Source organism: Pteronotus mesoamericanus, unplaced genomic scaffold, assembly GCF_021234165.1.
Source record: "Pteronotus mesoamericanus isolate MK-2021 breed Mesoamerican mustached bat unplaced genomic scaffold, CSHL_Meso_final contig_20, whole genome shotgun sequence".
NCBI classification, from domain to species: domain Eukaryota; kingdom Metazoa; phylum Chordata; class Mammalia; order Chiroptera; family Mormoopidae; genus Pteronotus; species Pteronotus mesoamericanus.
The window spans coordinates 64,126,875-64,150,310 of NW_026555085.1; the positions used below are offsets into that span (position 1 = coordinate 64,126,875).

General features: G+C 41.8%; 1 pseudogene; it reads left to right on the forward strand.

The window, feature by feature from the left end:
- Positions 1-2,789: 2,789 nt before the first annotated feature.
- LOC129067167 (60 kDa heat shock protein, mitochondrial-like) lies at positions 2,790-4,431 on the forward strand (annotated as a pseudogene).
- The last annotated feature ends 19,005 nt before the right edge of the window (positions 4,432-23,436 follow it).

Here is a 23,436-nt window from a genome sequence, read left to right on the forward strand (position 1 = left end):
CCCCAAAAGATTTGTGTCAACTCAGAACCTTAGCATGTGACCCTACGGAGAACTAGGGTCTCTGCAGGTATACATCAAGTTAAAATGAGGTCCTACTGGATTAGGATGGGCCCTAAAGCCAATGACTGGTGTCCTTTAAAAAGAGGGAGGTTTAGAGACACACAGTGGGAAGAAGTCTACGTGAGAATGGAGGCAGAAATCAGAATGATGTAGCCACAAATAATGCCAAGGATTGCCGGCCACTTCCAGAGGCTGGAAAAGAGGTGGGGAACGGATCCTCCCTCACAGCCTCCAGAAAGAGCCAGCCCTGCTGACACCTTGATTTTGGCCTCCTGGCCTCCTGAACCGTGAGAGACTAAGACTAAGCCTGTTGTTTTAAGCTACTCAGATTGTGCTAATCTGTTTCAGCAACCCTCAGAAACAAGTGCAGGCTGTTTCAGAAAGCTCCTTGTTATGTCTCGAAGAGGCAAATGCCCTCCTCAACATAGCTGGACCTCAGAGGTCTGCCTCCTACCTGTCCAGTGCTCTCTGTGCACATGGGGGGAAAAATACTTCTTCAATAATTCATGTCAATTTTCTTTCAATTATGCGTAGTACAGGAGCTATTTGGTTTGCAAAGGGGGAAAAATCCACACTCTATATTTTGTTCTGTTGCTTTTCCTAGTTCAATCAGGAGACTTTTCTTATTAGATTCACTCACCTGGTAACTAATGAGAATTGCCAGTCTTTGAAAAGCAATTACTTCTAAGTAAAATAAGCTTGATAACTCTGAGTTGGAAAAAGGCTGTACAAACAACATATTGTAGGAGAGGCATTTTGCTGTTTCTGCTTCACCCTTGGGAGACTGATTTCGTCAAGACCATCTGTACGAGGGAAGAGGTGAACCTGAGGCCTCCGGTAGCCATTTACTTTATTTTCCAGCTTTCCCATGGGAAGCACCAACTATGTAAATTAAGTCCCATTCAGTTGGATAAATAATTATTGCATGCCCTCTATGCTGGGGGTTGGAGAAGCAAAGAGACCACTGCTCTCAGGAAGTAACAAAGAAGCTAATCCACAAAGCAGGTAGAGAAGTAACTATGACTTAGAGCCGAAGTGTGATGCAGAGGCATCTCCCGCCCAAAGCAGTGGCCTGAAATGACTTTCCAACTAAACCCAGTGAATTAAACATGAATGTTTCTCTCTGCTCCCCTGAAAATGTACTGAAATGAAAGTAGTAGGGGACAAGGCATACACCAAAAAAGACAAAGAGAATTGGGGAATAAACTACAACAAATGAGAAGCGCTACCAGATTTGGCAGGATAGAAAGCAGGGGAAGAAGAGATATCTGACTACCAAGTGCCCATAGGAGAACTGGAGACACTTGAGCTTTGGGAGGTGGTGGTAGGTCTGAGGTGGAAAAAAAAAGAGGTTTGGTTGAAATTCTGATTAAGAAGAAATTACATCCCAGGTTCCCCACCCATCTGGAGCAACTAAAGGGTCACCCCTCCCCACCCAACTATGAGATTTATTGTTGGAAAGCAGGACCAAGAGGGATGCAGTCACAGCAGAGAGGGGCAAAGTGCTGTTCTGGGAGTGGACGTCTAAACCATGAGTCTCTCCGCCCGTCTCCAGCCCCCACTCCTAGGAGGCTGACTGCAGGTGTACAGCCCTCAGATAGGAGACGAGTGGATTCTCTCTGGAGACAATAAATGGCCCCAAATAAAGGGGTTTCTGGGGAAAGAGTGGGGAATCCAAGTCTTTGATGAGTTATCCTGCAGATCTCCCCCCCACACTGTACGCGTGCATGGATGGGCTCCTCCTCTAGGGACACAGGGAGCTTCCATCAGCCTTTTAGCGCTTAATGAGCAGCCAAGGTCCCCAGGCATCTGAACAAAGTTTTAACATGGAAAATAGAAATCAAAATAAGGAAACAGCTCAGCAGAAAGAGAAAACTAAAGACAAAACAAAAATCCTATAGTTAATAGCCTTGGAGAGAGAATGCATTTCTAAACCAAGAAGAGCCTACTATTAAAAAGGAAGGTTATTTGCAATAGCCAAGATGTGGAAACAACTTAAACATCCACATGCAGATAAATGGATAAAGGAAACCTGGTGCGTACTACGTACAATGGAATATTACCCAGATTTTTTTAAAAAAGGAAATCCTGTCACCTGTGAACCATGGATGAACCTTGAGGACATCACACTAAGTGAAATAAACCAGTCACAGAAGGACAAATACTGCATAATTCCACTTTTATGAAGCATCTAAAGTAGCCAGACTCATAGAGGCACAAAGCAGAACAAGGCTTGCCAGAGCAAGAGAGAGGAGAAATGCAAGAAGCTGTTCAATGAATATAGAGTTTGTCACACAAGATGAAAAAAATTGTAGAGATTTGTTGTACAATGTGCGTATCATTAACAGTACTGTATGGTGCCCTTACAAATTTTTTAAGAGGGTAGATTTCATGTTATATACTCTTTACCACAATTAAAAAGAAAACCTACACAACTCCGCTCTGGCCCATACGAGCTGTGGGACATTGTTAGTGCCCTTGCCATTCTGAGCCTTCTTGTCATTATAAAGTGGGGATAAATAACTACCTTGCTGTGTTGTGAGGATTCAAGTACATAATGCATATTAAGCACTAAGCACTAAAGCCAGCACAAGAGGAAAAACAACAACAAAAAGGAGTGCTGGGAGGATGATATAAAATTCATGGGCCTTAAAAATCTGACAGCAGAGCCCTCCCTCCTCCTGATGGCCTGCCTGGCCGCTTGCACGCCCGGCTGCTGGCCCCCAGCAATGCTTCTGTTACACGAAGTCCTTCTCTAGATGAGGCCAGTGTCCAGGGCCCTGGCTCCTTGCCTCACTTGGGCTTATGCCAAAGATGTAAGATTTGGCACAGATGCCTAATCCTTAATCCATCAACGTGTAGACTTTTTAGACTTTTTAGCTGGTACTATGAGGCCAAAGGCAAGAACAATGATTATTAAACAGAGTTGGGGAAATCCCAACGTAACAAAAAAGTGGTGTGACCATTGCAAAGTCCATTGATTTAAAAATAAAAATATTGGGGCTAAACGTGTTCAAGGTGTTGCCAATAATACAAAGGAAGAGGCTGGGGAGGGCACGATTACTGCAAAGGCTGGGCGTGCAACAGGGTCAAGAAAGGCTTTGAGAAGATTAGCGAAGGTGCTAATCCTGTGGAACTCACGAAAGGTGTGATGTTAGCTGTTGGTGCTGTAAGTGCTGAACTTAAGAAGCGATCTAAACCTGAGCCCGCCCTGGCAGAAATTGCTCAGGTTGCTACAATTTCTGCAAATGGAGACAAAGAAAGTGGCAATATCATTTCTGATGCAATGAAAAAGTTGGAAGAAAGGGTGTTATCATGGTAAAGGATGAGAAACCACTGAACGATGAGTTAGAAATTATTGAAGACATGAAGTTTGATCAAGGTTCTATTTCTCCATACTTGATTAATACAGCAAAAGGTCAGAAATGTGAATTCCAAGGTGCCTATGTTCTACTGAGTGAAAAGAAGTTTTGTACTGTTTAGTCCATTGTATCTGCTCTTGAAACTACTGATGCTCACCATGAGGCCTTGGTCAAAATTGCTGAAGGTGTTGATGGAGAAGCTCTAAGTATACTCATTTTGAATAGGTTAAAAGTTGGTCCTCAGATTGTAGCAGTCAAAGCTCCAGGTTTGGGTGACAATAGAAAGAACCAGCTTAAAGAGATGGCTATTTCTACTGGGAGTGCAATGTTCGAAGAAAAGTTGACTCTAAATATTGAAGGTATTCAGCCTCATGACTTAGGAAAAGTTGGAGAGGTCATTGTGTTGAAAGATGATGCCATGCTTTTGAGAGGAAAAGGTGGCAAGGCTCATGTTGAAAAACATATTCAAGAAATCACTGACCAGTTAGATATCACAACTCGTGAATATGAAAAGGAAAAACTAACTGAACATCTGGCAAAACTCTCAGATGGAGCAACTGTGCTGAAGTTTCTTGGAACAAGAGATTGTGAAGTGAATGAGAAGACAGAGTACAAGCTGCTGTTGAGGAAGGCATTGTTCTGGAAGGGGGTTGTGTCCTGCATTGGTGCATTCCAGCCTTGGACTCCTTAACTCCAGCTAATGAAAATCAAGCAATGGGTATAGAAATTATTTTTAAGAACACTCAAAATTCCTGCAATGACTATTGCTAAGAATGCAGATGTTAAGGGATTGTTGATAGTTGAGAAAATTACACAAAGTTTCTCAGAAGTTGGTTATGTCACTATGCTTGGAGATTTTGTGAAAAGGGGGAGAAAGGAATCATTGGCCAACTAAGGTTGTAAGAACTGCTTTCCTGGATGCTGCTGGAGTGGCCTCGGAATGGGCGGGATGAGTGGAATGGGCGGGATGAGTGGAATGGGAGGTGGTAGGGGAAGGGGCCTGTTTTAATCCCCGAATAGTGCTTTTCCATTACAATGAGAATGGTGAGAGGAAGCTGCTCAAGGGAGTGCTCCTCCCTGAGAACTTCTGAGAAGTCAGTTGAAGGAAATAACTGCAGGAAAGGCTGGCTGATTTTTGAGAAAATCACTATCATCATCAGTGACTGGTTTCAACTGACAACATATAATGGTTTGCCACTGTCATTATCCATACCTACAGATAACTCATTTTGTATTTTTGAATAAAAAGACATTTGTACATTCCTGATAACTAAGTGCAAGAATCCTGTACCAACATACTGCTTTTGCCTTAAATCACTGTGGCATTAATTACTTCCATTGATGAAAAGTTAAGAAGCAGCCTTTCTGTGGAGAATAATAATAGTGTATACGGTAGAAAAATATTCAATTATTTGACAACTTCTGTGCAACAAAAATTTGTTTAAATTAAAAAAATATGTTAGCAGAAATAAATATAGAACTAAGTGATGATTTAATCATCTGGAAAATGGCATTCAGAGAAGTTTTACAATTCTGTTGGAGAATTTATAAAAAATTTGTGGTAGTAATATTCAAAAGTAAGTTAAAAAAAGAAAAAGTTTTTACTATCTATGAGAAAATAAAATTGTACAAGGAAAGAAATGGAATTTTATCCTAGTATTTGGCTTGGCAATGAATGACAAGTAATTAGAATAATGTAAACACTGAACACTGAAAATGTGCTAAGTGAAATAAGTCAGAGAAAGACACATCGTGTATGATCTCACTCATATGTGAAATCTAAAAGAACAAAAAGAAAAGCAAAACCAAGAAAAGCTCATAGATACAGAGAAGATAATGGTGTTGCCAGAGGGGCGGAGGTTAGGGGACGGATGGATTGGGCGAAGTGGGTTAAAAGGTACAAATTTCCACTTATAAAGTAAATAAGTCCTGGGGATGTCATGTACAACATGGTGACTATAGTTAACAATACTGTCTTGTATATTTGAATGTTGTTAAGAGAGTAAATCTTAAAAGGACTCATCACAAGAAAAAAAAGAAAAACAATTTTTGTAACTATATATGGTGATGTGACATTAACTGAACTTACTATGGTGATCATTTCACAATGTATATAATATCAAATTATTATGTTATTCACCCAAAACTGATTTTAATGTTTTATGTCAAGTATACCTTAATTAAAAAATAAAATAAAATAAGGAATGTAAACATTTAACACTAACCGAAAATGTGGTATCACTGAACTATGAAGTTAGAAGGAAGGGAAGTGGTCGTGGAGTCCAAGACTGCTAAGTCCTCATAACAGAAAGTCAGTAACTATTGCATGAAATTGATAAATCAGAGAATAGTGGTTTAAAAATTACTTAGCACTTAATGGACCCCCCAATTTATAAGAAACAATCGGAAGAGTTGAGAATACTTTTTTCTGGGGAGGTGGACTCAAGCTGGAGATTGGGGAAGAGCCATATTATAAGCTCTGTAGTATCATCTGACTTTTTAATTATGTAAATGACTGTGGTAAAAATAAATAAAAAAGAAAGCTTAATAAAAAGAGTTAGTACTAAGGAAGACATGACTAACTTTATCTGGAATGTGCACAGTATATTAGCTTAAGCTGCATAACAAAATACTATGGACTTGGTGGCTTGAACAACTGAAATTTATTTTCTCCCGGTTAGGGGAGCTGGAAGTTGGAGATCAGGATGCCAGCGTGGCTGGTACCTGGTGAGGCCTCTCTCCCTGGCCCGTAGATGGCTGCCTTCTCACTGTGTCTGCATGAGACCTTTCCTTTGTGCATGCTCAGGGAGGGAAAGAGCAAGAAGGCAAGCTCTCTGATGTCCCCTGTTATAAGGACACTAACCCCATCATGAGGGTCCCATCTGATGACCTCATCTCATCCTAAGGGACCTCCCAAAGGCCCATCTCCAAATGCCATGATTGCAGCGTCAGGGCTTAAACGTGAATGTGTGTTGGGAGTGGGGGTGACATTTCAACTGGAACTGAGAGCAGGCCAACTGAAAGCTGGAGCTTGCAGAGAGGAAGCGAGGAGGAAAGGTGGAGGGCACGTCTAGGGCGTGCCTCTTTCCACTCACGGCTTTCATCCTGTGCGGGGAAAGAGGATTTCCCTAAGCAGAAACCAAGACCTTCTTTGCCTCTTTTCCTCCTGGCCTCTGGGGAGGAGAAGTCTCCCCTCCCCATCTTGCCTCTGATGGGGAGCCATGCTTTCTGTGAGCTGAGCAGTGCGGGAGGAGACAGCTTGCTCTTCTTTGGATCTGTCCCCAGCTTGCTGGTTGACAGCCCTGAACCACCTCCAGCTTAGGCTCACTCAGCAATAGGTATTTGTGCTTTGATCTGCGACTTCTGTCATTTCTTCATTCCTCCATAGAGTTGTAACATGTCTTGGTCCTTAGAGATACAGTAGCTCTTCCAGGCAGTGCCCAGCACATCACTGAAGGAACATCCAGTGATCTTGTGTGCTCATTTCCAAGCCTTTCACAATCTTTCCTAACAATCTTTACTAATCCTCTGTTGCCAGAATCCTGCACAGGAGAATAAACTCCCATTAGAAAGTAAGCGTTCTGGTTTATAATATTGGCTCCATAGATTAGCAAAGATGGGGACTTGAATAAGGCAAGAAGCAAGCTTAATTTTTTAAACATTTTTATTGACTTTATTGCAGTGACATTGGTTAATAAAATTACATAGGTTTCAGGTGTACGATTCTGTAATATACCATCTGCACATTGTATTGCATGTTCAGGTCTCCCTGTCAAGTCTCTTTCCATCACCATTTATCCCCCTTCACCCTCTTCTACCTCCCCCAGCCCCCTTTCCTTCTGGTGGCCACCATACTGTTATCTATGAGGTTTTTATCTTCTTTGCTTAACCTCTTCGCCTTTTTCACCCAACCCCCCAAACTACCTCTCCTCTGAGAGCTGTTAGTCTGTTCTCTGTATTTATGGTCTGTTCCTATTTTGTTAGTTAGTTAATTTTGTTGATTAGAGTCTGCATATAAGTGAAATCTTTCTCCAACTGGCCCACTTCACTTCAAAAACAGTAGCTGTGTTGCCTCCAGTTTCCTCTCTGGTATTTATTAAAATGTCTGCAAACTTGGTGAGATCCTAATGACACAGTGGTTTTTAATCATGTGGATAATTCATTTTCTAATAGCAACTTTCTTTTAAATGTCAAAAACAATCACTTAAAAAAGGAGAAACGTTTCCTTGAGAGGAACTACCTGTAATTCTATGTGCTCAGAAGAACTTTTTTGTCTGAGATTAAAAACAGAAACAAAAGAAAACAAACAAAACACAGCTAATAGACAACGACCTTGGGGGAAATAGTTTAAACTCAAAGTGTTTACTCAACCAGAAAAGGAGGTAAACCGATTGACATGGCAGATTGCACTAGATAGGTGTTTTGAAGAATCCCCAAATTAAACTTTTTGCACTAGAGGAACCACATTTTGAAAAAGTGCTAAAATATGCAGTCTAGTCCTTTTGCCATCAGCATGACTCCCAGAGTTGACTCTGTTGGTTTCACAGAGCCATGAACAAGACAGTATTTTTTTTTAGCTATTAATTACTTTATATAATTGAGTTGCCAATATTGTGATCCTCCATGTAACGGTGAGAATAAAAGTGGTAATATATACATAACATAAAACTTACCATTTTAACATTTTTAAGTGGACACTTCAGTGGCATCAAGGACCTTCACAACGTTGTGCGGCCCTCGCTGCTGTCCATTCCCAGAACTTTGTCCTCATCTCGAACTGTATCTCCGCACCTGTCATCAATAGCTCCTCGCTCCCCCTACCCTGGCGCTGGTAATCTGTGTTCTACTTTCTGTCTCCAAGAACGTTTCTACTCTAGGTGCCTCATAAAAGCGGAAGCAGACATTTGCCCTTTCGTGTCTGGCTTCTTTCACTTGGCTAGATGTCTCTAATGTTCATCCCTGTTGCAATCTGAGGAGTCACATTTTATAAAAACAAGCCCAAGACCCAAAGATGATGAGGCGAGAAGAAGAAATCCTTTCCACCTAATTTAGCGGGTTCACCCTCCACCTGCACCCTCGATGACCAAGCTTACTGAAGTTTACTAGTCACCTTTAGAGTGCAGGGGACACCTGATTTCTTTTGTGTCATTTTCATTCCCTACTTCCTCAAACAATGTGAAGAGAGACCCTTCCTTTCACGGTTTATTAAATTCCCATATATTTCTGGATACTTTGGGACCTGGAGAAGAGTCCTGGACTTTATGAGAACTTAGGCGATTCAGTTAGCTTCTTTGACCTTCAGTTATCAGTGAAATGTTGAGAGAATCAAAAGTTACTTTAAAGAGCTGTGCAAAATACAAAATATTATACAAATGTCAATTCAGGCCGATCAGAGCAGGCCCTTGTGGGCCACGTGAATAAACTACTATGCTTTCACACAAAGCTGCCCAAACTGTTTTCAAATGCAATCCTTACCCAGTAGATTAGAACAGTACCTAACAGAACCTAGCAGAACAGTGAGGCGACAACTAGGGTGGCTGCGGTGTCTGTTAGACACGAGCTATTTTTCCTCCTGCAGTCTCGCTGTTATATTGAGGATCGCAATGCTGGCAACTCAGTAATTATATAAAGTAACAAATACCTAAAAAAAAAAAAAATAGTCCTATTATTGATCTATGAGACCAGCAGATAGTCAACTCTGGATGACCCCACTGATGGCGGAGGAACTAGAATGGATAACTGTGCCCTCAGAGGAGCAGCTTCTGGTTCTGCCAGTCGGTTCAGTCTGCCCACCACTCTCTGCCCAGAGTTGCTAATGAGTGGCAAAATTGACTGCTCTCACCTCTCCTCCCAGCAAGGGCTGGCTTCTGGTGGGAGTGCTAATGAGCTTGACACTGTTCTCAGCAGGAGGTCAAGGAGAAGTAAGAGTCCGGAATAATCCACTCACTGTCCCAGAATATTCCAGAACCAGCTATCAAATGGGAATAACCTTCCTTTCCCCAGTTCCTCCTGCTTGGTCAGAAGCCCCAGATTCTGCTTTTTGCACCAGGGTCAACACAAGTATCTTATTGTGTCAACTTTCACACCTTCAAGTTTAGACCAGAGAGGGACTCAGTGACTCATTTCATTTGCCCACTGGCCCCTCAGAAAGCAGAGAGGGCGCCCAGCCCTTGGACTGCATCTCCTGCTCCATTCTTCATCCTCTTTCCCCAGCAGATTAGGTAATGGTTGCTCTATGAATGCTGAGTACAATGGAAATGCATAGGTTAAAACAAGGGTTAAACACCTGATTTTATTTTTTTCGGTTTTGTTGGTTGATTGATTATTTATTGTATTTTTTCCACTGCCATTTAGTCTCCTTATACTCCCCTTCCTCCCAGCAATCACCACACTGTGTCCATGTCCATGAGTCCTTTTTCCTTTTTGCTCAGTCCCTCTACTCCTTAATCTCCCCCCTGCCACTACCAGCTGTCAGCCTGCTCTCCATCTATGAGTCCGTCCCCATTTTCCTTGTTAGTTCAGTTTGTTCATTAGATTCCACATATGAGTGAAATCACATGGTATTTGTCTTTCTCTGACTGACTTACTTTGCTTAGCATAATGTTCTCTAGGTCCATCCACGCTGTCACGAAAGTTAAAATTTTCTTCTTTTTTTATGGTCACGTAGTATTTCATTGAAACACCTGATTTTAAATGAAAAAGATTGGGGAGCCCCACAAAACAAGTCAGAACTCGCGCTTTGCTGCACCAGGACACGTGTGTAGGAATACATGTGGACACCTGCCAGAGGCGTGGCGGGATGCGGCCAGGCCAGGACAGAATTTGCTGCAGGGCAGGGGCTGGTGGGGATTGCAGATGCAGCTGTCAAATGTCAGCGTCCTCCCTGTCTGATCCATAATAACAAGCATGGATAACTTTTGTATTAAAGAAAAATTCAATAATGTGAAAGAGAACAAACAAACTAGGGTTTTTCTTGTTGAGCAACAGTATTTCATATCCTGTAAAACTCTTTATTTTACAGAGGAGACAAATTGCTCCCAATCTCCTGGGAGCCTAAACCATGAATGTAGCTGCATTTGCCTCTTTCTAGGTAAAAGAGAGAATGAATTTCAAAATAAAATTGGTTCTTTTACGACACCCAAGGCCCCAGTTACCTAAGAAGAGGAGGTGTTGGAGACTGGAAGCCTAAATGGCATAGGAAGTAAGGAGTTGTACGGCCTGTAGTCACAGGTCCCAGCTGGCCTGGCCTGTCAGCCCCAGGACATTGTAAGGACACAGAGCTTGTGCATGCAATAACCCAGGCAGCTATGGATGCAATTAAGTTGCTGTGGCCTTTTGTAGTATTTTTACAGCTGGTAGGCACTTTGGGAGCCAGCAGTGACTTAAACTTGGTTTACTCTGAGGAAGCATAGGGCCCATTATGAAGTTCTTCCTGCCCTGGGGTTTCCTCTACCTGAAAGACACAGGCTCAAACTTGCTATAAATTTAGCTATAAACCCAGCTTATGTACAAATCCTTCGCCTCAGAGCCCATCTTCTGCTGAAATCTCACAGCCCATCTTACAATCTTTTCTATTATATGAGCTTTTTGCAATTCTGCAGGGAGAAGTAATAGAAAAGTAATATGCATACTAGAAATTTGTATAATTTAGGGAAGGGACTCATGAATAGTATTGGATGACGCATCCTTTTCACCAAAGGTGACAGCAAACAGAATAAGATACAACCTACACTGACCTTGACCCCAGAGGATGCTGGACCAAGTCATGCCTCTCAGAGCAGGGCCCCAACATCAATTATGTGCTACAACAATCAGACCAGTCTCCCAACGGCAGCACAAAAGGAGTCCTGACATAGATGTTAGATCAAGAACATAAAGGATGCACTGTATCTGAATAACAATAAGAAACAATAAAAAAATACAGTAATAAATAGCTTTGTAAATGAAAAAAAAGAACCTAGAGGATGAGAAAAGAAAAAGTAAGGACTTCAAAGATAGGGTAGTTGTTTAAACTGTATGTAACAAGGGATTAAGTTGAAAACAGAGGACCCTTTCTGATGGTAAACTGTGGACTGGACCAGACCAAGACCATTAGAGACCCCTCTTTCCTCGGCACTTAGAAAATCTTTCTTCTTTCTCTGTGTTGCTGTAGATCACTCCTTGCCTGCACGGATTGAAAGCACTGGGGTTTAGGGACTTTTCTTGCTTTGGTCCATAACACTTCCTCCCTTTCTGGCTTCCCAGCATTCATCTTCCTCTTGTCAGTGATTCACACATGGCCTTGGCTTTCTACACAGGGCAAGGCATGCTCTGACCTGCTCCGAAGAATGAGAAAGGATACAAATGCCTCAGGGTTCCAAGACGGTCTCTTACGATTTCTTTAATATCTTCATCCACAGAGATGAGTTACTAAGGTGTGGTATTTTCAAATTCATCATCCCTTTTCCAACTTTTCCCCAAAATACATTTTTGCCCCTTACAACCTGCTTGGCCTGACATCACATGTTGAGTGAGTCAGAGCTGTCTCACTTAAATGCAGCTAACACTAAAATTGTGTTATCGATTTCTGATGCTCTCTTTGCTTTTCCTTGCTGTTGGTTTGTAAAAGTTGGTTCAACTAATATTACTCTAAATATATAATGCTGTCCTCGGCGCTGTCTCTTCTCCCACTTGTCTTGCTTACTGTCATTCACGGGAGTCACTTACGTCAATAATAATTGTTTTTGCGATTTCAAATAATGGATTTTTTTAATTCTAAAATAGTTCTAAATGTTATTTGGTCTCCTTTTGGTTATAATAGAACACATCCATGTTGATATGGAATATTCCTTCAGAAATGCATAGGGTAAGAGTAAACCAGTATTGATAGTATAGAGGTTTGAGCCCTGGAAGACCAGGGAGAAATCCTGGCTCCATTACTTCTACCTTTGTGATTTTAGGCAAGTTGTTCCTTTTGTTTGGACCTCAGTTTTCTCATAAACTGAGCTTTTTGCATTTATCTCACAGGGTTTTCGTGAGGCTCAAGTGAGACTATGTAGGTAGGGCTGGTTTGTTCATTTATTGCTATTACTCTCTGACATCCTTGCACAACTCCCTCTTAATTGGAAACACAACCAGCTAAGGGAAGAATGGTCTTATAGAGACCATGAGAAAGCCCTGGGCATGAGAAAGGCTCCAATGTCTCCTTCTTAGTCTCCTGGCTAATGTCATCTCATCTGTCAAGATCCTGCCTAAAAAAAAAATCCCCTCCTTGAGAAGACACCCTCGAATTCCCCAGGCCAATATGGGCTTGCTTTTCTTTGTTTTCCCATAGTATCTGCCATAAATTTCTCTAAACTACGCAATACAGGAACCAGAAAACCACTAAAGAATTCAATAATTAGGAGTTTAATGCCTTAATTGGCCATGTAGAATGGGGAGAAGTTATAAGTGACTCTATTACACTATTTATTACATTCACTAAAATAAAATAATAAAGATGGTATCTTAGATAAAAAGAATAGTAATACCATTTACACATTCTGCATTCATTTGTTAAGATAAACATCTTTAAGCTCTCCTGACCTTGGCTGTTTCAATGAAATGCTTAAAAGTGAAAACTTAACATTCTTATAGATAGTATGCCTAATAAAAGGTATTCATTTTCCCAGTTGCTTTTGACACCCAAATATTCAATACTTTTCTGGTTTTATTTTTTTTTTAAGATTCTATTTATTTATCTTTAGAGAAGGGAAGGGAGGGAGAAAGAGGGAGAAAAACATCAATATACAGTTGCCTTTCACATGCCCCCTAATGGGGACCTGGCCCACAACCCAGGCATGTGCCCTGACTGGGAATCAAACCCTTTGATTCACAAGCTGGCACACAATCCACTGAGCCACGCCAGCCAGGGCTGTTTTTCTGCTTTTTTGTTTGTTTGTTTGTTTATCATTTTTTTAGTCTTTGTTGGGTTTTTTGTTTTTTGTTTTTTGTTTTTATCTTGGAGTTGTTGGCTTCCAACGTCCAGCTCTCACTAATTTAAAATCACTTGGAGAACTGGGAAACTTAGCTGCACAGGTCTCAACTCCCTCCCCTTTCGCACAGTCATTTAGTCGTAGCTCTGCCCATGATAACTTTATGCACATCCCTTCTTTAGCCTTTCTGATAAACATTTCCACTTCTCTCCCTCCTGAGGGAGATTCCAGTTTCCCTGTGTCTCCCCCAACATGGCAATGAAAATGTGTTCATTTTGACTCTGCCACGTACAGTATCTCCCTTGTCTATTCTCTGCCCCAAGTTCTATCCCTGGGCCCCAACCCAATCTAATTACCTCACATGGGGAAGATTCAATGCATAAATACTGGAACTGGAGTTCCTAAGATACATGCTAGAATTTCATGTAAGAGAAACTGAGGTTCTGGAGAATTATCACAGTAATCACTCCTTTAGTGCCTGTTTCACTTACAAACTGTGAGCTTCTGGAGGATGGGCATATTTTATTATTGCAACATTTTATCTTTTGCACCAAAAGTTTTACACATCCTGACACATGGGAGTCCCTCGACTCATATTGATTGAAGGGACACATGCTTGCCAAGGGACCACTTTCACGCCTAGTGTGCTTGTTCATTTCAGTCAGATAAAATGAAATTTCTTGGATGTCCTCTTCCCAATTACAATTCAACCACTAAATTGGAAACTTGTAAAAAAGAAATACAGAATGGCAGGGGGCAAGAAAGTGAAGGAGCAAAATGAAGATCAAGTCCTACTTCAATAGCAGTTGGGGTTGGGGGGGCAGGAGGAGAGCCAGGTTGTCCAAGAGTCTTTGGAGAACAGTCCAGGACATTGGGAAAGGTTTGGCGCACTGCAGGGGAAAGCTTCCAGAAATGTGCCGCATGTCTCTTGCTGTCTGCTGTCACAGTGAGGGCTGCTGGTACTTGCAGCATCCTGTGAGCTGACCAAGCCACCCTGGATGCCTGGGTGTGGTCCGTGTATGGGGCTGAAAGCCCGGGGCCAATGTGTCTGCATGGATTGTACTGCCACATCACTCTCCAATTCTTCCCCAAGGTCCAGTCCGACAGCTTCTTGTGAAGCCATAAATACAAATGTTCACCCTGCGTTCTGATTTACCCTCAGCTCGGACATTCTCCCGGGGTTGCCCGGGGCCAGGGCATGCACAGTTACAGCCTCTCTGCCCAGCGTGGTTGCGCTCTGGGGGCAGGAGCAGGCCATTTTTATGGGAACTAAGCAATACTGTGCTACGTTTTTCTCTTGCACATGAAAAAGAGGAAAAAGTTCAAAGAAGCAAAATTTAGGCATAAGCTAAGAAGCTATACCATCCTGTCAGTAGGCGCAGACTGTGCCAGGGTGAGGGTGATGTGCAGGGAAAGGGACAGAGGCGGTGAGCTCTTGGCACTGGGAAAATGGGAACCAAACATTCGTAGAGAAACCACTTATCTTCTCTATTGCAGATCTTGACAATTTCCCACTGACCTAGAGCAAATTCATGGATATTTTCACAAAAGAATTAATAAATGTTACTCAATGATCCTAGAGAAAAAATAATGTCCCACAGACTGTAGTTACCCCAAGGCCACATCAAAATACTAGATCTACTTTTTTCAGGTGTCAACTCAGTGAAACAATTGACTTGACTCTTTTTTAAAAAAAGTTAATAGACTTTATTTTTTAGAAAATTTTAGGTTTATGGAAAAATTGAGCAGAAAGTAGAGTTCCCATTACCCCATCCCTCACTGCCCCCACCAGTTTCCTCTATTCATATCTGCAGTAGAGCAGTACATTCATCACAATTGATGAGCCAATGTGAATATTATATATTACTATATACTAATATGTTTATTATGGACTTGTATAAATATTGTTTATTATAGATTATATATTTTAATTTTATATTTATTAAGATCCACAGTTTACATTAAGATTCATTCTTTGTACTGTATATTCTGTGGATATGACAAATATGTAATGTTCTGTATAGTCACCATTACAGTTTCATACTGAATAGTTTCATCACCCTAAATATTCCCTGTGCTCCACCTTTTCTGAGCTCGAGTTAATACTACAATTGGAAAGAGAAACAGCTTTAAATGGGATGAAGACTGAAGTTTTGATTTTAGGTAGACTTGGACTTTTAATATTGCAAAACAACCAGAAAAATGGGATCTACCTGAGATCTCATCTAGAGATGAACTGGCCTAACAGTGAGCATGGAAAAGTAATGGAGGAAATAAAATAAAGTTGGTTTCTGCTTATACCCAAAAGAATCCATGTGTGTGTTTTCTTAGGCCACCATAGAGTAGACATCCAATTTCAAGGGGTTGGCAGGACCATGCTCCCTCCAAAGCCTCCAGGGGAGGAGCCTTCCTTCCTTGCCTCTTCCTGCTTCTGGTGGCCCAGGTGTTCTTTGGTTTGTGGGAGCAGAACTTCATTCTCCATCTCCAACTTTACCCGGGGTTGCTCTGTGTCTTTATGTTTCTGTAACCTCACATGGTGTTCTCCCTGTGTGTCTGTGTCCAATTTCCCTCTTATAAGAAAACCAGTCATATTGGCTCAAAGTCCACCTTATTTTAAATGCAAAGACCTTATTTCCATATAAGGTCATAGTCACAGGTACTGAGGTTTAGAACTTTAGTATATTGGGAAGGAAGACTCCAGCAAACCCATAGCAGTCCACCTTGTGAATATACTGGTTCCATATGTGCTGACTTCTGAGCTGATCTCCATGTGATGGCACTTTGTGGCCTACTCATGAATGGGCTCAATGTTTCATTCTCTTTTCCTCATGTCCTTCTTCTTGTCTTCTCAGTTTGTCCTCTACCTCACTGTCCTCTTAGAGAGTATGTTACTGAGCACACTGGGGCCCATCCGTGTGGTGCCTTGGTAAATGGCCCAACAATTAATGCTGGAAGAAAGATGTCTTTATTTACAACATTCCAACTCTGGGAGAGCTTAGAGCACCTTAGCTCAGAGTCCTTCTTTTCCACGAGACCCAGCATTTCCCATGCTCCCCTCCAGGCTGCTAGCCAAAACATCCGCAAACGTTTCCTATGTCCTTATCTGGTCTTAATCAGTTCTCCATTCCTCTGGGAGGTGCCAAAGTTGCCATCCTTGCACAGCAGTTCTCTTCTTAGGATCTGGTGTACATGGTCATCAACCTCCATGTAATAGTCCACAAAAGCGTGCACCTGATCACTCTGGATCATGGTGAAACTCAGGAAAGGCACAAGTCTTAAAAGTCCAGGTAAAATCCAGGTGCAGAGGGACCGGATCCTGCAAGGAAGTCCTTTGCAGCTCTGGAGCCAGCCAGCACAGGCACAATCACAGCAGCAGCATCTCCTTTCCTAATAGTCCAGGCTGCATGGCCTCCTTCTTCGCTATAAACTACACAGCTTCTTGCTTACTTCTTCCTTCTCACTGCTCTCTTTCAAACCACGTGGCAAAAATCCCTTACTACAGACAGCACGCCTCCTCCCTCACTACTACTGCCTGCATAGCCAAGAAAGCAAATGGCTGCCGTGCATGAGTTTATATCCTCACCCTGTGCTTCCTCTGTAACCCCATTTCCAACGCCTCCTACAATGGGTCAAGTCTGCCAGTCCCCCTATCTTCTGCCTTTCTCTGGCTGCCATTGTTAGTCTGGGCAGGCATGGCCCCATGATGCAGGGCAAACTACCTCCAAGCTCTCAACAAGACCCTGGCTACATCATGTGTTAAAGTTATGCCTATCTCCCTGGTCCCTAGTGTGGCAGGCACAGCTATTTAACTCAGCTATGAAACTAGCCAAGTTTCACAATATACCCTGCACAGTATCAGAATGCCATTCAGCAAATTTTATGTTCTTATGGGGGGAAAAATATACTTTAAAAGCAGCATTAAGAACATTTTAAAGTAATATTTCCAATCTGCAGAACCATATTCCTGAGAAAAGAAAAACAAAACATTTCTTCCCCCAATTGAATCCTGTGACATTGTTTTGTATGACAGGGAAAGGAAATTAAAGTAAAACCTCAGCACCTCTCTTCTGCAAATGGAAGGTAGAGAACAGCAGCCTTAAAATATGGAGCTGGCAATTAGAGAATCAAAATGAGCCTTTTTTCCCAAACTGCAAAGTTTAGGGAAGACACAGAGGGCATGACGTGTATGCAAAGATGAAAATCAGCAATCATCTGGTTTTGTAATTTTATCATTAAAATACATCAAAAACTGTTGCTAATGGGAGAATATTGGAGATGAATACTGAACCCAGATATGGGGGTAAAAGGGCATGGAGAAAGAATTGCTTTGCTGAACTTAGAAAAAATATTTATCTTCAGGCAAGCTCAGTATCTTGCAGACTTCCCATAGCCTTCTGCATTAATTTGCAAATTCAATTGCAGTTTGAAAAATTCTTCCTCTCTTCCCTGGTGTCATCTATCCATCTGCCCCTCTGTTCACCGATCCACTTAGCAAGAGTTCTTGGATTTGTCAATGCAAGAATGTCCAAAACCTGTAGAAATGTTCTATGAGTTTATGTGAGCCAAACAAAGGATACACCTAGAAGCAAAATCTCAACAGACAATGAAAAGAAAGCTTCAGAGAATGACAGTCTGCAGCTTCTTTTGTGCATTTGGAATTAAGGAGGGAAGTAAGAAAGATTACGGGAAAGTGGGAGAAAGTAAGGCAAGGATCAGATTACAAGGCTTCTGAGGGGTCTGGAAAATGGGCATTACAAAGGTGTGTTAACCTAGGTACACAGAAACAATGGGCAGGGCTTGCTTATGGCAAAGATAAACCTTTTACTAAAGAAGTTATATGCCTAGGGTGTGACTACCCACCATGGCCTACCTAGTTAGGAATTTAGGGGGCTTCAATAGTCAGTCTTCACCCCGCCAACTCCCTGTGCCCTTCCTCAGAACACCATGGTTGACAGGTCCTCATGTCTTTCCACAGCCGAAAGAGGAGGGTCCAATGTCCCTCCTCAAATACCCAGGTCACATCCGCTATTCTTGGTTGTATTGGGACACTTTAGAAGGGTGGGGAATACATAGATACAGGAGACATTAAACTGATCAGAGATGAAGTCATCTGGGCAAGTCCTGAGTTGTCCCTGGGGGTGGAAGGTGTGCCTTTGCTGGTTTGCAGTGGGGTCCTATCTCCAGGCTGCTGCCTGAGGAACAGCCGTCATAGTCCGTGACTTGTGGTGCTGGGGCTGCTGGGTCCAGGCAGGGTCACCGTCGGCTCCCCCAGGCTCCAGGGCCTTGAAGGTGGCTCCTGGTGGGGAGTGGTTGCAGGTTCATCCTCTTGCCCCTCCCCCACACCCCCGCAAGCCCAAGGCAATGGTGGAAAATACAAGGGTATAAAAGACAAGTTAAAATTATATACAAAGAGTAACTTAACTGATTAGCCTTCTACTGCTCTCTCTCTCTCTAACAAGATAGCTTAGAGCTATTTTCATATTGGTTACATATAGTTCTTCCTCATTCTTCAAATCATGGTTAATTTGTTGAATGTTTATTCTCCTGACAAACTTGTGAGTTATATGCATTCTTTTCTATATTTTAAAGGACTGATACATTTTACTGTATCAAAATTAAAAACTTTCTAGCCCTGGTATGCCTCAGGGGACTTAGTGCCGGCCTGTGAACCCAAGGGTCGCTGGTTGATCCCCAGTCAGGGCACCTGCCTGGGTTGCAGGCCGGGTCCCCAGAGAGGGGACGCATGAGAGGCAACCACACATTGATGTTTCTCTCCTCTCTTTCTCCTTCCCTTCCCTTCTCTCTAAAAATAAATAAATAAAATCTAAAAATAAAATAAATTAGAAAACTAAATTTTAAACTATTAAAAACTTCCTTATGTCAAAACAATTCTTAAAGAAAATACAAAAACATACTTGGAGAAGACGTTAGTATAAGTACAAGGAATTAATAACAAGAACACCAACAAAAATAAAATAAAAACCCTTACAAATCAAAAGAAAACCAGGCATGAAAAGAATTTCACAGAAAAATAAATGCCAATGAAAAATATAAAGAGATATTCAACTTATTAATGATAAGGGATAAGCAAATGAGGTGGCTTTTTATGCCATTGAGTTAGCAAAAATGAAAAAGTCTGACAATACCACATATTTAAAAGACTTTGAAGCAAAAGGATCTTTATACATCGCTTGTTGGAGTGAATATTGGTATAGTTACTTTGAAAAACAGTTTTGGTAAGTCACAAAGTTCTACATACATATGAGTATGTTTCTGGACTCAAATCAATTTTATTGCGGTGTTGTCGGTGTGTAGCAATGCAATGGACTCTTACCGGTATTTTATAGATGAGGGAACCCCAAGGCTGCAAGAGCTCGATCCTATGTCCAGTTCACCAAGCCTCTGAGTGCAGGACAGTGGCAGCAGCACAGGTGTAAAAGGAAGTCAAGAGCTCCACATCCAAGACAAGGTGATGCTCAGTAGCTGCTGCTCTGCACTCTTCCTGAGAAGCACTTGCTGCCACCTCTGGACAGGCAGTGAATGAATGTGGGCCATGATTTTTCAACCTTCAGCCATAATAATATTGGACACAGTTGTCCCTCTCTCAGGCAGTGTCTTTGGGGCAAAGGTGGTGTTGGGGCAACTGTTCCCATCCCCCTGCCCTGACCCTCATCATGGTCCTACTTTCTGGGTAGAAACTGAGTGCCCCTCCTCACAAATGGCTTCTGGTAACTGTTTCCTAAAGCTCCACAAATATGCCTGGTGGAAAGATTTTCCTCCAGCTCTCCAACTGCTGACAATCTGGGGGAGCCCTCAGGTGGAACAGGGGGGAAATGAGGGTGGGCATGAATGTGGAGGTACCTTCTGACATTAACACCCCCCTCCATGCTGCCCCAGGGAGGGGTAACACAATAGATTGAGGCCAGGCTATTGAGGAAAACTGCGCTCTTGTTTTCTTCCTTCTATGCATATTTGCTTTTATCTCTTTGATTTTTCTCTTGGAATAAAAAAACAAAAACAAAAAAGCTGTGGGTGAGAAGAGGCCCCTGTAGTCCTCTGTTGTGTGGCGGCCCCTCTCCTCCTACTACCACTCGTCTGAAGTCCAGCTGCTGCAGGTCAAAATCAAAGCGGTTTTGTGCAAGAAAAAGGCAAAAACAGCAGGGAGTTTTGAGGAAAGAGGCTATTTGGCGTGTGCCATCCTTTCATTCAGAGTCACTGAGACAGTTGAGGAGCTGGCCAGCCCACTTAATCAGCCCTGAGGACACGTGCCGGGCACGGGCGGGGTGGGGGTGCTCTGGTGGGTTTCTGGTTCTTCCCTGAAGAATCCTCAGAGGAAAAGTGACCATTTTACATGTGAACTATACACAAATAAAATTAGATAAAAAAAATAAAAATGGGTAAAAAATAGACCGTCCTTTCAACTTGAATGGGATAATTTTCAGAAGCCCTGCTCCATTTGCAGAAAAACCCTATCGCTGTTCTCACGATAGCATTTGCCAAGGACAGCGGCAGGCTGGGCCCCACTGGTCAGTCACTCATGCACACAACGGGTCTTCCTGCACGCGCAGCAGAGAGCCAAGGAAGTGATGGCAGTAAGCAGGGATTTGAAATGTATCTGTGGTGGAACTGCAGTCTGAGGGGACTGCTTTTTCTTGTAATTCTTTGTGAAAACTTATATAAGAAATATCAGGTTGTTTTAAAATCAGAAAATAAGTGCTGAAATTCCTCCATTGTGAGAATAACCACTGGAGGTATATCCTTCCAAAATTTTCTCCATTGTATTGGTTTTCTCAGGCTGCCATAACAAAGCGCCACAGATGGAGAGCTTAAAGACAGAGATTTATTTTCTCACAGTCCTGGCGGCTGGAAGTCCAAGGTCAAGGTGTTGGCAAGCTTGGTTTCTTCTGAAACCTTTCTTTGTATCTTGCAGATGGCCGCTTTCTCTGTGTATCCTCGTATGGTCTTTCCTCTGTGTGGGTGTATGTCTATGTCTGAAATTTCTCTTCTTATAAGGATGCCAGTCATATTGGACTAAGACCCACTCCAAAGGCCTAAAGACCTAATTTTAAGTTAGTTACTTCTTTAAGATCTTGTCTCCACTGCTGGGACTATACCCTAAGAACCCTGAAATGCCAGTTCAAAAGAACCTGTGCACCTCAATGTTCATAAGCAGCACAATTTACAATAGCCAAGTGCTGGAAGCAGCTTATGTTAAGTGCCCATCAGTAAATGAGTGGATCAAAAAACTGTGGTACATTTACACAATGGAATACTATGCAACAGAAAGAAAGAAGGAGCTCCTCCCCTTCGCGACAGAATGGATGGAACTGGAGAGCATTATGCTAAGTGAAATAATCCAGGCGATAAAAGACAAATACCATATGATCTCACTTATAAATGGAACCTAATCAACAAAACAAGCAAGCAAAATAGAACCAGAGACATTGAAATAAAGAACAAACTGGCAGCTACCAGAGGGGAGAGGGGAGACAGATAATGGGGGAAAGAATGGGGAGGGTCATCAAGGAACATGGACAAAGGACCCATGGACACAACAACAGAGGGGAGGACTGAGTGTGGAAGATGGGGGTGGGCGGAGCAGGGGAGGGTGGTGGGGGGAAAATGGGGACAACTGGAGTTGAACAATAATAAAAAATCATAAAAAAGATTTTATCTCCAAATACAGTTTACATTCTGTGTTAGGACTTCAACATATGAATTTTGGGGCTATACAATCCAGCCCATAATATCTAATAATCTTTATGTAAAAATATATATATATCCCCCCAAATGGGAATCATAATGTAATTATTATTTTGTAACCTGTTTTAAGTTTTTAATTATATTTTATTAATTATGCTATTATGTTTGTCATAATTTACTTAAAACTAAATAGTTTATTTTTTAATTATATTTTATTGATGATGCTATTATAGTTGTTCCATTTTCTCCCCCTTTGCCCCCCTCCACCCAGCAACTCCCACTCCCTGAGGCAATCCCAACACCATTGTTCATGTCCATGGGTCAAGCATATAAGTTCTTTGGCTACTCCATTCCCTATGCTGTACTTTACATCCCCATGGCTATTCTGTAACTACCTATTTGTACTTCTTAATCCCTTCACCTCTTCACCCATTCCCCTACTCTCCCTCAGATCTGCCAACCACCAAAAGCTTTCCATATCCCTGATTCTGTCTCTTTTCTTCTTGTTTGCTTCATTTGTCTTTTAGATTCAATTATTAATAGATATGTATTTATTGACATTTTATTGTTCATAGTTTTTGATCCTCTTTTTCTTAAATAAGTCCCTTTAACATTTCCTATAATAATGATTTGGTGATGATGAATTCTTTTAGTTTTTTCCTGTCTGGAAAGCTCTTTATCTGCCCTTCGTTTCTAAATGATAGCTTTACTGGGTAGAGGAATCTTGGCTGTAGTTTCCTCTTTTTCATGACTTTGAATATTTCTTGCCAATCCCTTCTAGCATGCAAAGTTTCTTTTGAGAAAGCAGCTGACAGTCTTAGGGGAACTCCCCTGTAGGTAACAAACTGCTTTTCTCTTACCACTTTTAAGATTCTCTCTTTATCTTTACCGTTTGACAGTTTAATTATGATGTGTCCTGGAGTGGGCCTCTTTGCATCCATCTTGTTTGGGACTCTCTGTGCTTCCTGGACTTGCATGTCTATTTCCTTCACCAAGGTAGGGAAGTTTTCTTTCATTATTTTTTCAAATTGGTTTCCAATTTCTTGCTCTTTTTCTTCTCATTCTGGCACCTCTATGATGTGAATGTTGGAATACTTGAAGTTGTCCCAGAGGCCGTTTACACAATCCTCATATTTTTGGATTCTTTTTTCTTCTTGTTGTTCTGACTGGTTGTGTTGTGCTTCCTTATGTTCCAAACCACTGATTTGATTCTCAGCTTCATCCACTCTATTGTTTTTTCCCCGTAAATTGTTCTTTATTTCAAGTAGTGTATCCTTCATTTCTGACTGGATCTTTTTCATTCTGTTGAGGTCCTCACTAATTTCCTTGAGCATCCATATAACCAGTGCTTTGAACTC